Consider the following 14,650-nt stretch of genomic DNA (forward strand, 5'->3'; position numbering starts at 1 on the left):
AAGCTCTTCTTTATCTAGAGAGATGAGTGAAGGATGTTAGAAAATTATGTTGGATATATCGGAAAATAAAAAATAAAATAAATAAGGTTTAATTATTTTGTTTTATCAAGCTAAATCATGTAAAATATATGTTGTCCTTAAAGCGTAATTCACCCCTTTATCAATCGCTGATGGGTTACTGGCTTCGAGTTGATAAAATTTAGGCCGGAATGGTTTGGTTTATATAGGCACCAAGGAGTGGATGTTTGCTAGGTAGCTATCGATGGTTCAAAATATTGGAAAAACATTTATGACCGTTAATAATTAATTTCAACCATTTTTGGTTATGGGATCAGAAGATCTGACTGTTGGACCATTATGATCTATCCATTTTCGGACTGTTGTGACTTTTAAGGTAGCTAGCCATTTTTAGAAATAGCCGACCGTTCTATGCGCACGTGCCACTACAACCACACTGTCTGCACCAGTGCCATGCCCATGTGCGCATGCGTGACCCATTGGAACACGCAACCCAAATATCTCAATCTCCTAAGTTTCAAGTAAGAATATTACACACACATCCACCTATAAATCCCAAATTTTTTTTTTATAATTTTTGATAAGTGACAAGAGCACACACGCACTTTTCCATTTGAAATCCCAAAAATCATTTTGGCAGAAGAATCTTGAAATTTTGAAATATTCAATTTTTTTCAAAACACCACAAATTTCAAATGAGGATGTAGCCTTTATGTCATTGCCACGCACCATAAACAATATCAGAACCGTTCGTTTAGTAGGTCCATCAGATCGAGTATTATTTTGTTGGGATGGACATCTCACTCCTCAAGACTGATAAGATTGTCCCCACGTGGCTATCTTTTGCTTGTGGGCCAATCATAAGAAGGGCCCGTGGGATTCATGGTTCGGATCGTGGACCCACATTTGCTGAACAAGATGTAATGATTCGTGCCGGCAGAGGCATGAGTAGTCAGTCTCCTTCATTGGGAGACTAGCGTCGTTGAGTAGAAACCAGTAGAGTTTGTTTTGCCTCTGTCGTGATTGATGTTCAATTATGTATCGCAGTCCAGTGAGGCTACTACACTTAGTGTTACGACAATCGGGACCGTTGATGTTATCTAATCTAAGCTATGAAAATAACAGTAGTAATATTCTCTGAATGGATGATTGAAAATATCTCTAACTGCAGATAAATAAGAACAATGAAATGAAAATTTGTGATGGCTCGTATTAAATTTAAAAATCAAAGGTAAAACATATTATTGAAGAGTAATTATAAAGCAGTAGCTTAATCATGAGATTAAATGGAATATGGACGGTTCACATCATCAGAAAATATCATCATGTGGGACCAGTGGGCGGTAACAATGATGGAATCTGAGTCGCGCTGGACGCCTGACAAACTCGAACAAAGGTGTGACGGCTTTGCCTACCATCACGCGAGATACTGAGAAATCGAAATTCCTAATTTCTAGGCTGTCGGTTTTTGTGTAGGCCTGACAGGGCGCTAGTTCACCACCATAGTAAGCGGTGGTCATTCGCACTAAAGATTTAGATGGTTGGGCTCCATGTCCGCCTGCACTCTATATATATATATATATATATATATATATATATATATACACGTGTGTGTGTGTTTTTTTTATCCACACGGTCCGTCCATATTTTTTTTTTTCAGGTTACTTTAGGGTATGGGCCAAACAAACAAAAAAATAATTAGTACATCCAATGCTCAAGTGGACCACAAAGTGAGAATTCAATACCTGTTATTAGAAACCTTTTTTGGGAGCCGTAGAAGTTTTGAATCAAGCTTATATTTGTGTGTTCACTTCGTTGAGGTCCATTGCCACCCACCTAGTGTTTGGCTCAAAATTCAATTGTTGATATGTGTGTATGGTATCGGGTGTGCTGGAGCTTTATAACTTGATTCGAACAAAATGCCTTTGACCTAAGTGTGAAGATAGAGAGATCCTAAACAATCACTTGTATAAAAAATTGAAGCGATTGCTGTCATCCGTCAACTCATAAATGAAATCATATGATTTGTAAAGGGAATAATTTGTTATTCTAGTAAGTTCTTTTTACTTTTCAACTTAAATGAATTTTTCTCAACATAATAGCAGAGGTAATTCAATTCGTGCAATGTGAGTATATGTAGAACTCAATTGTCTTACTTAAAATAAAAGTAAAAACTCATAAAAGTTTTTCTCAACGATTTAGTACCTATTGCGTAGATGCCGAGGTATTAGATATAAGTCTGACTTACTCCGGTAACTTGGGCGTAGATGGATGGAATTACACCACTGGATAAAGAAAAAAATGGCATTCTTGCAATCCAGTGCTCGGTGTAGATAAAAGGGAATTACATTACTCCCAATTTAAGTTGATCTAATGTAACAACATAGACACACGAAATTGGACAACTCCTATGCTAAAGTCAGTCCAGCGTACCAGCACAAACGGGTTGTCCTAGTTTAGGATAAACTAAGATGAGATTTTTTTATTTTATTTTATTTTTTTTATTTTTATTTTTTTAAAGTAAGATGGTCAACATTGCACCGTTGATTTGATTTGTGTTGGGTTAGAGGGTCAGGTTTCTTCGATCTTTCTTCTATTTAAAAAATTTTGATGTGGTATTTGGAGAGAGTTCTTCATAGCCACTCACATTTTTTAACATGGTAATAACCACCTGGGCTTGAAGAAAATTGTGATCTATCAAACAATGCTATATATGTCAGTCGTTGTTGTGGGTTGGCCATTGGTGGCATGCACATCATGCTCTTGTTATGTGGACAAGAGTTTCTCTTGATATGCTGCATGTTGGTGATAGCTATCACTTTCTCCACATGAACATGTGTAATGCATTATGAAGCTCGACCAACTTAGCATGGTTGTTACTCTACTACTTAAACGTTTTTAGCCATAAGGGCTTCTACAAGATGCTAAGATGCTTCAGTTAAATTCTTCAATTGTTGTGATCATATTTCGGTCAATACCTGTTTTCATTCACGAGGCCACTATGGTGAATAGCTGGCTCTGTTACATGAGCAAAATATGTGACATGTGTTTCATTGTCGTAACCAGTTAGACTTACCCCTTTAAACAACTTACGACTTTATAAATTATGATAAGATTTGTTTCTCTTATTGAAATTGCATTATCACATGCCATTTGAGTTGCTAGAACTAAGGTAGTTAAGTCAGGCGTAAAGACTTAAACTCACACATGTAAGATGGTACAGATCAAGGTACATGCTATGTTTCCTCTTCTTCCTTGACACATTGTGCCACCTAAGGTGATATTTATTTTATATCCACTCATTCCAATCCATTTACTTAGCCAGCTCATTTTAGGACATGAACTTAAGTACCAGGGAGATCCAAAACTGAAGTGGGCCACACCACAAGAACCATCAGGAATTGCACATCCAAACCTTCTGGGAGGGGACAAAAGTTTTGGATCAGACTAATATTTGTGTTTTCGATTTATCTAGGTCGGAATCACCTTATGAACGTTAGATGGCACGTTAACATCATTGTTGGCCACACAATGCTGAGCGTTTTTCATCCTCACTATTCCCTCCCTCGTGTGGTTGACTTGAGCTTTGGATCTCTTGTTTTTGGGCTCAAGTACTAAGATGAGCTAGCAAAACATATAGAGGGAGCGGATAACACAAACATCACGGTGGGCCTTGTTATGGGTAAAAATAGACTGGCTAAATAGAAGATGTCAACTCAGACATCTCTGCGAGACACGAACGCCAGTCATGACCAATAAGCTCCTTAGTGGCCAAGGAAGAGAAGTCGGTCACCTACAACATATGAAGGTAGGTCGACAAGTTGACCATCTACCCAATAATAAGGGGAGACTCGAAGCTCATTCGAGTATCCAGGTCGACCAAGACCACCTCAGACTCTTAAGGCAGATCAGCCATCTATCTAATGATAATGAGAGGTTCGAAGCTCATTCGAGTATCCAGGTCGGCCAAGACCACCTCAGACTCTTGAGGTAGGTTGGTAGGTGAGCCATCTACCTAATGATAAGGGGAGGCTTGAAGCTCATCAAAGTATCCAGGTCGGCTAAGACCACCTCGGACTCTTGAGGCAGGTCGGCCATCTACCCAACAATAAGGGGAGGCTCAAAGCTCATCCGAGTATCTAGGTCGGTCAAGACCATCTCGAACTTTTGAGGCAGGTTAACAGGTTGGCCATCTACCCAATGATAAGGGGAGGTTCGAAGCACATCCGAGTATCCAGGTTAGCTAAGACCATCTTGGACTCTTGAGATAGGTCGGTAGGTTGGCCATCTACCCAACAATAAGTGGAGGCTCGAATTTCATTCGAGTATCCAAGTTGGCCAAGACCACCTCAGACTCTTGACCTTGACCCCCACAACATATGCCATATGAATTCTACTAAAGAAAGGAGGTCGGCCTCACTGCCCTAAACACGAAATATAAGGGCAAGTCAGCAATATACACGACATTGAGAGAAGGGTAAGGGTTCGCCAGAGAATCCAGGTCGGCAGATTACCCCTAGTCAGGTCGGCATACTACCCCTAGGTTAGGTCGGCCAAGACCATCTTGGCCTCCTACTTCACATCTTCGTTAATTTCGAATAATCAGATTTTATCTAAGAAATATCCGCCCGAGATCTTCTCCAAAGATTTTGGAGGATATCTGTGACACGCACGGGATCCCGAGATCTTCTCCAAAGATCTCAGAGGACATCAGCAACACACTAGGGGTCCTGAGATCTTCGCCAAGGATCTCGAGAGATTCCCCCACGCGTTTAGGATCTGAATCATTCTACATTACATCCTTACTAAATAAGGAGATCTCCTCTATGCCACCACCTCTCTTTAACTATAATAGGAGCATCTCTAATGGTGAAAGGCACGCACAATCTCTAGCCCTAAACCATCACTACTTGACTAGACCCAGGCTTCTGACTTTGGCATCGGAGGGCCCCCTACACTAGATAGGGTCTTCCTTGTCTATTCTTTGTGCAGGTACACAAAGGTCTAAAGAGGGCTAACCAGATTTCTGCATCAACAGTTTGATGCCGTCTATGGGAAACGACATCAAAGTCGTTCCTACTTTACCAGAAAATCATAATGGCGAACGGAAAGAAGAAAGCTCTAGCTGCCATTGTTGCAGCCATTCTAGCTCTTCTCGAATCATCTACTGCAATCATTCTAGCTCTTCCCGAATAATCTTCTGCAACTATCCCGGCTCTTCCCGAATCATCTGCTATGGCCATCCCAGCTCCTCCTGAATCATCAATCAAGCAGGGTGCCCGACCCTACTAGCAGCGGGCCAACTCTACTCTTGCAGCGCCTGCTCCTCGATCCTGCACTCGAGGCGGTCGATTAGTCTCATTAAATAACCGAGTCGAAGCACTAAATAAAAATATGGATCGACTCATGTAACTCCCAGAGAGACTGAATCCACCCCTCGGTCGTGATGCAGAGGAGGGTATTACCACTGTACCACCTCAAGCTGATCAACTTGCAGAGAAACAAGCAACCTCCTAAGCTACCAGCCCAGGCTCTTTCCCACACTTCGGGAGCAACCACACTGGCAAACTCCAACTTGCGCCCCGTGCCAGGGAGGAAGAGCTGTGTAAAACTCCTGAAGCGGTGGTCGAGAACAAGGGTCATTGGGAGGCAGAGCTCAAAAAAATTCGAGGGCAGATCAGTGATATCAGACAAGCCTATCGTGCCCGAGTGTCGACCTCAATAGAAGCTGAGCTGAGCAAAATAATCTGATGATCGAACTGAACCAATTAACTAAGCTCGAGAATAAGACTCATCGACCAACTCCGACCTCGACATCAAATACTGAAGGAGGTATTGACTAAAAGGCATGTGGGGCTCTTACCTCGCCCATGGAATGCTGACCACTTGAATATCTACTACTTCTAAGGACTCAAGAAGTCCTCCGACTAGGAGTGCGTTGACTGACCGACCCACTCGATAAGGGTGACCTCCCTTTCTAAAAGGAAGAAAAGTGCTCGCGACACTATCATCATGCTTTCTACTGTTTGAAGATTTCTATAATAAAATAACTTCTCTAGCTCAGGAGAAGAGAACTTTTTTCAAAAATTCGACTATTAGAGGTGAAAAATCGACTATGAGGACTTCCCTTAGTGCAACGGAAAAAAGTCATCTATCATGAATTCTATTATGGAAGAGCTTCCCCAGACTGGGAAGAAAATCTCTTTTTCTACAATCTGAGCTACATGAATTACTGATGACTTCCCTTAGTGCAAGAGAAAAACAGTACTCACCAATTGTCTAACCCTTAAAGAAGAGGTTGGATCACTAATTGGTAATGCTACTCGGATTATATGATCTACAATAAGGATCTTTTAGTGCAAGGGAAAATAATCATCCTAAGTAAACTGTCCGTCCCCTCATGAAAGGGTTATTGCAACTAACCTATCTATTCGACAAAAGCAAAATTCCCATAGTAGAAGGAAGAGCTCAAGAGCTCACCCCAATGCTCCTACTCGGCTAAAATGTCTAACCTTACTAAAACCAACGTACTTTCCAATCCCGTTGCGTGAGCTCGAATGTAGGGGGACTTATATAATGGGTAAAAATGGAATGGCCAAATAGAAGAAGTCATCTCGAACATCTCTGCGAGACACCAGCGTCGGTTATGACCAATAAGCTCCTTAATGGCCAAGGAAGAAAGGTCGGTCACCTACTATATATGAAGGCTGGTCGGCCATTTACCCAATGATAAGGGGAGGTTCGAAGTTCATTCGAGTATCCAGGTCGGCCAAGACCACCTGAGACTCTTGACCTCGACCCCCCACAACATATGTCATCCGATTTCTACTGAGGAAAGGAGCTCGGCCTCACTGCCCTAAACACGAAATATAAGGACAAATCGACAATATACACGGCACTGAGAGAAATGTAAGAGCTCGTCAGAGAATCCATGTCAATAGACTACCCCCAAGTCAGGTCGGTAAACTAACCCTAGGTCAGGTCGGCATACTATCCCTAGGTCAGGTCAGCCAAGACCACCTCAGCCTCTTACTACACCTTTCTGCTGATTCTGAATAATCGGATCTTATCTAAGAAAGATCCACCTAAGATCTTCTCCAAAGATCTTGAAGGATATCCGTGACATGTTCGAGATTCCAAAATCTTTTCTAAAGATCTCAGAGGACATCCTGACACACTCGGGATCCCGAGATCTTAGCCAAGAATCTCAGTAAATTCCCCCACGCGTTTGGGATACGAATCTCTCTATATTACGTCTCTACTAAATTGGGAGATCTCCTCTACACCATCACTTCTCCTTAACTATAAATAGGAGCATCTCTAATAGTGAAGGATACGATAGTGAAAGGTACGTACAATCTCTAGCCCTAAACCATCACTACTTGACTAGACTCAGGTTCCTGACTTTGGGTATACTTATCTTCACAGCGGAGTCACATTTCACTAATCTGTATACAACATGCATGCAAGGTGTTAGGATCTATGGAGCCTATCAAAGGTGTACTATTCATCCAGTCAACTCAGCTGCAAGTCAAGCTCTACTCTGAGTTTGTTGAGGTTGTAGGGGGTAGCGCTCACTTGCTTTGGGACCGTAGGTATACCCCCGTATAGAGGGAAATTTTATAATTTTACATAATACTTTATGTATTATGTAAACGGTAGTTTACTTGGGGTAACATGTATTTTGTCTAAGAGAGAGAGAGTTATTATTGTCCTAAGAGTTGCTTTTTTTTTTCCCGCGTAAATTGATATGAATACGTGATGTATCGTGAAAGAATGATGTAAATCTATGTATCATAGTTTATATCTCTTTTTATTTTCTTTTGAGAATAATTACTCATTTCAAGGTTTGTACGTGTCCCTGGTGTGAGGCAAGAAAGACTTTTTTTCTTAACATAAGGTTCATACATGTGTTATCCAGGAGGCAAGAAAACTTTTTTCTTTTTTTCTTTTTTTGCTTTTTTCTTAACAAAAGATTCATACATGTGCCGAGTGCATGATTAGTGATGATAATCATGATCTAAAATTAGAAAAGAAAGCGGATAAAATCAAAGAAGTAAGACAAAATCATGTGAATGCCACGTTATAGTGTTCTTTCCTAAAAACCAGCTTGAGAAGAACGGTCGTCCGGGCACACCTGCCAAGCTTGTGAAATGTCTAAAACAACCCTTGTTCCTTAATTTTTTAACGGATACTAATCGCATGTTTTGACGATACAGTGGGCGTCACCACGCACATGCAAACTTAGGTATTCCACGGTCTATTATAACTTGAGAAACAGATGGATGGCTCAAAAGTTCGTTCGCAGCAGGACCACATGCGGTTACAGACGCCCCACCTGATAAGCAGACTGGCCTGATTATTGAGCCAGAGCATCAACAGCCACATAATAAACAGCTTGGATCTAGTATAAATGTGCCAGTTTGGCACGTGTGGTGAGGTGTGGCGAATTATAGAGGTGTAACTTGGGTCGGGTTAACCCGGACCTGACTCCTCGTGAGGTGAGGTTCGGCTGGGTTGGTTTGGGTTAATGACAAGTTGGGCTTGGCAGTAATTCTCAACCGGATGTCCCAGGTCTGGGTTTGGGTTAGATCGGGTCGGGTTGGGGCCTTGGCCTGACTCTCTTGAGGTCAGGTTAGGCTTGGGTTAACTCATAACAATAGACTGGGTAGCTTGCTTCACACAACAAGCCGGACTCAGCTTTGATCTGGGCTTGAACCTTACATGCATGATCCGATTAATTTTCATGTTGGGCTTGGGCTCAAGTCATTTTCGCCCGACCTAATCCGGTCTGACCTGAATTTTTTATATATGTGTGTTATATCCTATAAATTTGCCACTCTGATCCTTAGGCAGCTATCTATCTTGAATGTGGACTGCTGGTTTCATTTCTCTAAAATGTTTACTTGTTTATGTATGTGTGGACTATTTGATAATTTAATGGATAAGAAAAAGTCAAAGCGGACATATGGATTTTATTAATATTCGGGTTGGTTTGGGCTGAGTACAGGTCCAACCAATTTCAGGTTGAGGTTAGGCCTGTTTGCTATGCCATGCTAGGTGCGACCAGGCTTAGGCCTTGGGTCTTAAGTGTTGGGCTGAGCCAGGCGTAGCCTAGGCCAGCCCAAACTCACCCCATTGCCACCTCTACTCTCAAGCCAACCTAGCCTGTGCCAGTTGCAACTATAGAAGATATGGGTTACTTGGGAATTGAAGTCTACTGTTTAAATTGGGTGCTATTTGGCACCCCTGCAAATTTTGGATTTCACTCTCACCCGGAATTTCAATTCAGGATATATACCCATTCTCTTGAAAACTCTTTGAGAACTCATTTTTGATGATATGATCCCAAAATTTGAACCATGTACCTGATGTAGCACCCCATAAAATTCTTAGGGGGCGTTTGGCACATGGGTTTAAAGGGGATTAGGTGGGAATAGGTTTTAAGATCCCCTGGATCATTGCAACATCTTGTTTGGGACTCACATTAGGTATGGGTTTTGAAGCCCTTCTTGGAATCGGTGCTTAGGCAAGGGATTTTTGCAATCCTGTTTTGGATTTTGTGTGGGCGTTACTATACCCATTGATTTTTGTGGTGTGGTGCATATAAACTCTAAATCTATTTCATTTTTTGAGTCCCTCCCATAAAATGATGTTGCAAAATGAATGGATGGTGTGGATATAACAAATACATTATAATGGCTCTGCATAACTGGGTGACGTCGACGCACCACGTGCGGGTGTGGTTTGTGGCAATTCGAAACGGATGTGGTTTGGCTAGTGTCGGGTGGCTAGTGGTCGGTGCTATGTGGAACCTATCATGATGTATATGTTTTATCCACACCGTCCATCCATTTTGAAATATAATTTTAGGGCTTGATCCCAAAAATGAGGTAGATATAAATCTCAGGTGGACCACACCATGTGAAAACAGTAGTAATTGAATTCCACCATTAAAAACCTCCTAGGGCTAACTATAATGGTTATTTGACATCTAACCTGTTGATTAGGTCACAAAGACTTGGATGAAGGGAATATATATATATATATATATATATATATATATGAGCTTGATCCAAAACTTTTGTGGCCACCGAGAAGTTTTTAATGGTGGGCGTTCAATTAATAATGTACATTGCACTTGAGATTTGGATCAAGTTCATTTTTAGGCTCACACCATAAACTGATCCGATAGTGGCAGAGTGAATAGCCAATCCGTAAAATTAGGATTTACATTTTCATATCTTCTCTTTCAAACATGAAGTGGGATGGCCTTCAAGCCATGGGATTACACTACAATCCCTGAAATCATATAATTATTACATTTTGCTAATTTCATTGCACTTAAACCCATCTAATCCCATGCACCAAACGCTCCCTCATGGCCTAACTTTTACTCTAATCTAAAGCTCTGTAAGCCATGGTAAAAGGTAATAGTTTTCTTCCTTAACTTACATCTCTCTTTCATTATTGCCCGCCAAAGTTTTGAATTAGGGTAAAAGTTAGACCCAAAGGAATTCATGGGGTGCTACATCATGTGGACAATTTTGTGTTACGATTTGCATAGTAGCAGCATGCATGATTAGTAATAATGATCATGATCTAGAATTAGAAAAGAAAGCAGATAAAATCAAAGAAGTCGAGACAAAATCATGTGAATGCCACGTTCAGTGTTCGTTTCCAAAAACCAGCTAGAGAAGGACGGACGTGCCGGCACACCTGCCAGGCTTGTGAAATGTCTACAATGACCCTTGTTTTTTATTTTTTAGGTATACTAATCGCACGTGCGATGCACATGCAAACTTGGGATTTAACTGTCGAAAGAAAATTCTGTGTCCCAAAATAAGCTGGCCATCACTTGGCCGAAAGAGATGGATGGCTCAAAAGTTCGTTTGCAGAAGGTCCACATGCGGTTACAAGTACGCCCCACCTGATAAGTAGACTGGCCTGATTGTTGGGCTGGAGCATCAACAGCCACATAATGAACAGCTTGGATCTCGTATAAATGTGTCAGTTTGGCACGTGTGGTGAGGTGTGCCGGATTGTAGAGGTGTCACTTGGGTTGGGTTTAAGCCGGACCTGACGCCCAACAAAAACTCTTGGTTAGGTTCGGCTGGGTTGGGTTGGGTTAGGTTTGATGAAAAGTTGGGCTTGGCAAAAATTCTCGACCCGATGCCTCAGGTCTGAGTTGGGTCGGGTTGGGTTGGGTTGGGTTGCGGCTTCAGCCTGACTCCTCTTGAGGTCAGGTTGGGCTTGGGTTAACTATCAAGTAAAGATAGCAATGGACTGAGTAGCCTGCTTGACCCAACAAGCCCGATCTAGCTTTGGTCCAGGCTTAAACCTTACATGCATGGCGTGATTGATTTTCATGTTGGGCTTGGGCTTAAGTCATTTTTGTCCGACCCAATCTGGTCTGACCGATTTTTATTTATTTTTATTTTTTTACACAGGTGTTATATCCTATAAATTTGCCACTCTGATCCTTATGCAGCTATCTTGAATGTGGACCATTGGTTTCGTTTCCTTGAAATGTTTACTTGTTTGTGTATGTGTGGCCTACATGATAAATGGATGGATAAGCAAAATTCAAAGGAAAAATAGGAATTTTATTAATATTTGAGTCAGTTTGGGCTGAGCACGGTCCAACCAATTTTCAGGTTAGGCTTAGGCCTGTTTGCTATGCCCATGCGAGGTGCAGACCAGGCTTGGCCCTTGGTTCTTAAGTGTTGGGCTGAGACAGGCTTAGACTAGGCCAGCCCAAAATCACCTCATTGCCAACCCGACCTGTCCCAGATGCGAAGATATGGGCTATACATGTGCATGATGGTAGCAAACTTCATAAGTTATATCCACGAGTGCCCATATTGAGGGTCCTATGTGCCAAAGGGGCACCGGCATAAGACCTGATGTAGAGTGGGTCGTGGACAGTTTCATGGCTAAGATGGATCAGAAAAGGCTTGGTCAACAACAAAAGTGATACGGACCGTCAGACCTTAGATCGGGCGTATCTCACAATCCGGAATGAGTTATCATGCATAAAATATATGATTTTGAGGTAGGACAATCTACTTTAGCCAACTAACTTGGCAAGATCCAGGTTGCCCACACGCAGGATTTGCGAAATTCCATCATATCGGACGTCGAATTCCATATTTAATTCCATTTTTACTATAGATAGTGTATTTTAGTTTGATTATAACTCTTCATCCGATGGGCATTAAGAGTTGTGTCCAACATGAAAAGTGCTTAGAATAATTAGGAGAATAACGTGGTTAAGACGCATAGGAAACTTACTTTAAAAAGTAAATTTACTATTTATAATAAGTTGCGAATTATACGAGTTTTATTTGTAGTTTGCTTCTAATTTCTCTCTCATTGTTTGATATCTATATTTGAAGGGTTGTGAACTCGTTTATTTCATTGATTAATCAATTTTGAATTTATTAGAATTTATTTATATTTTCTTCCTTTCTTTCTTCGTAGATTTGAAAAATCTTTGTGAGGAGTCTAGAGAAGCTCCGTGCATTCAGAGTAGTTATCCTTGAGGAAGACACTGATTGACCTCATCACGTTCATCCTTACATCAAGACCTAAGCTGTCCATCATATTATAACCCTCTTGCTAATGCCTTCAATAAAAACAGGGGGGGATTATCAACTATTAAGTTGTGCTACCGTTTTCAAAATAAATGGATGGCCAAAATAAAATTAGCCAAAAATTTTAAGTAATCTCTTGTTTCTAAAATCGTCTCCATTTCATGAGGTGATTTCCAGAGTTTTTGGGACATGATTATTTATATACATCATAGTTCTAAGACTTAAATAATTAATCGCCTCAAAACTCTGCGCAGTCAACGTCATTCAACGAGTTTCTAGCCAAATCCCTTGGAAGACGGGTGGGGTCAGATTTGGCCTAAGCCCTGGCCCTAGTCCTAGTCCTGTAGGCCCTGGCCGTAGCTCTAATTGGGATAGAAAAGCCCTACAAGGCTCTCCTGGTAAAGGAAATGAATGAAGTAATCAAGTGATTGATACTGGTCAAGGAAATTTTTTTTGTTTTGGAGCAACTTCCTTCATCCAAAATTTTCACTTTCAACCAGAGTTCCAATTCAGTGTCTATATATATATATATATATATATATATATATATATATATATATATATATATATATATATATGAGGTCGACCTCATGGTTCCCATGAGGTTGAGCTGTGTGGGCCCCACCGTGATGTGTGTTGAACATCTACCCCATTAGTCATATGCACCATTCCATGGTGGGCCGCAAGCTTAAACCTCAAGCCAATACATGACTTGGGTGGGCCACACCACATACAACAGTTGAGAGGGGTTATCCTCCCATTAAAACATTCATAATCAGTTATTGGACCCATCAAGATGTGTTTCACAAATTCATCCCATCCATTGTGTGTGTTACACTTGTATGAGAGGTGACCAATTTCTGCCGCATCAAAAACTTATGTGAGCCCCACGAAGTGATTTTATATGTTTTAGTAATGTCCTCACATGGTTTTAGATGGCATGGCCCACCTGAATTCAGTATAGGGCTGATTTTTGAGATATAATATAAACTAAAGGGGACCCATTAAATGCAATGTGTTGATATTCGACACATCATGGTAGGGCCCACACAGCTCGACCTCTTGAGGTCTATACACACACACACACACACACACACACAACACACACACACACACACACACACACACCAGGTATCATAAGCACCCTCTTCTGCGGTCCTTAACGTATTCATAGTCATTCGTGCTCTGGGATATTTTTATTTGTATTTGCATCATCTTGATGGGATACTATAAAAATAAAAAAATGTATGTCATAGAAAAAATTAGCAACCATTCAAAAAATTTAAGAGATTCTGTTTCACTGATGAAATTAATGAACTCATTTTTGTACTTCACTTAATGCTTGAAATTGCTTTATTTTTTTTTCTCAAGTCAATTTTAGGACGGCTTAATACAATGATTTTATTATATGTTTTACATGTATCTTATGTTAAAATATTTAAGACAATTTACCTAATAATATTCGTTAGCATATGAACATCCACACAATAATTCAAAAAATCCCCATAGTCAAAATCAAGGTTGCTAGACATAATTCCTATATTTCAAAATTTTCAAAATCCAAGACATTAAATACAATTTAAATATAGGCTCACAAACAGCACCTTAAATTACACATGTATATTGAACTGATCAAAATTGTATTTAAACTGTCCATTCTTTTTTTACAATGGCAACACACTTAAATGATTTGACCACACCAACAGACCCGGATAAGCCACTCATCATTGGTCTTGGTCTGGTTTGGCTTGAATATTGGACTCGATCACCCATGCCGGCCCATTTGATTCGGTCCATTGCCACCCAAGTGGGGAACTGATTGGGTGAAGACATGAGCGTTTTATTTCAGAAAAAAAAAATAAAAAATGCGAAAGTGAGCTACCAACCAACCACACAATGCATTTTCACTTTATAAAAGCTATTTTATTATTGTACCTTTTTAGAGTTTGAAATTTTTCTCCAAATAAATACTTTAAATTTTATTATTAAAATATTAGGTCGACATGGTAGTTATATACCACACCTACTGGACACAA

The sequence above is a fragment of the Magnolia sinica genome, chromosome 18, assembly GCF_029962835.1.
Source record: "Magnolia sinica isolate HGM2019 chromosome 18, MsV1, whole genome shotgun sequence".
Classification (NCBI taxonomy): Eukaryota; Viridiplantae; Streptophyta; class Magnoliopsida; order Magnoliales; family Magnoliaceae; genus Magnolia; species Magnolia sinica.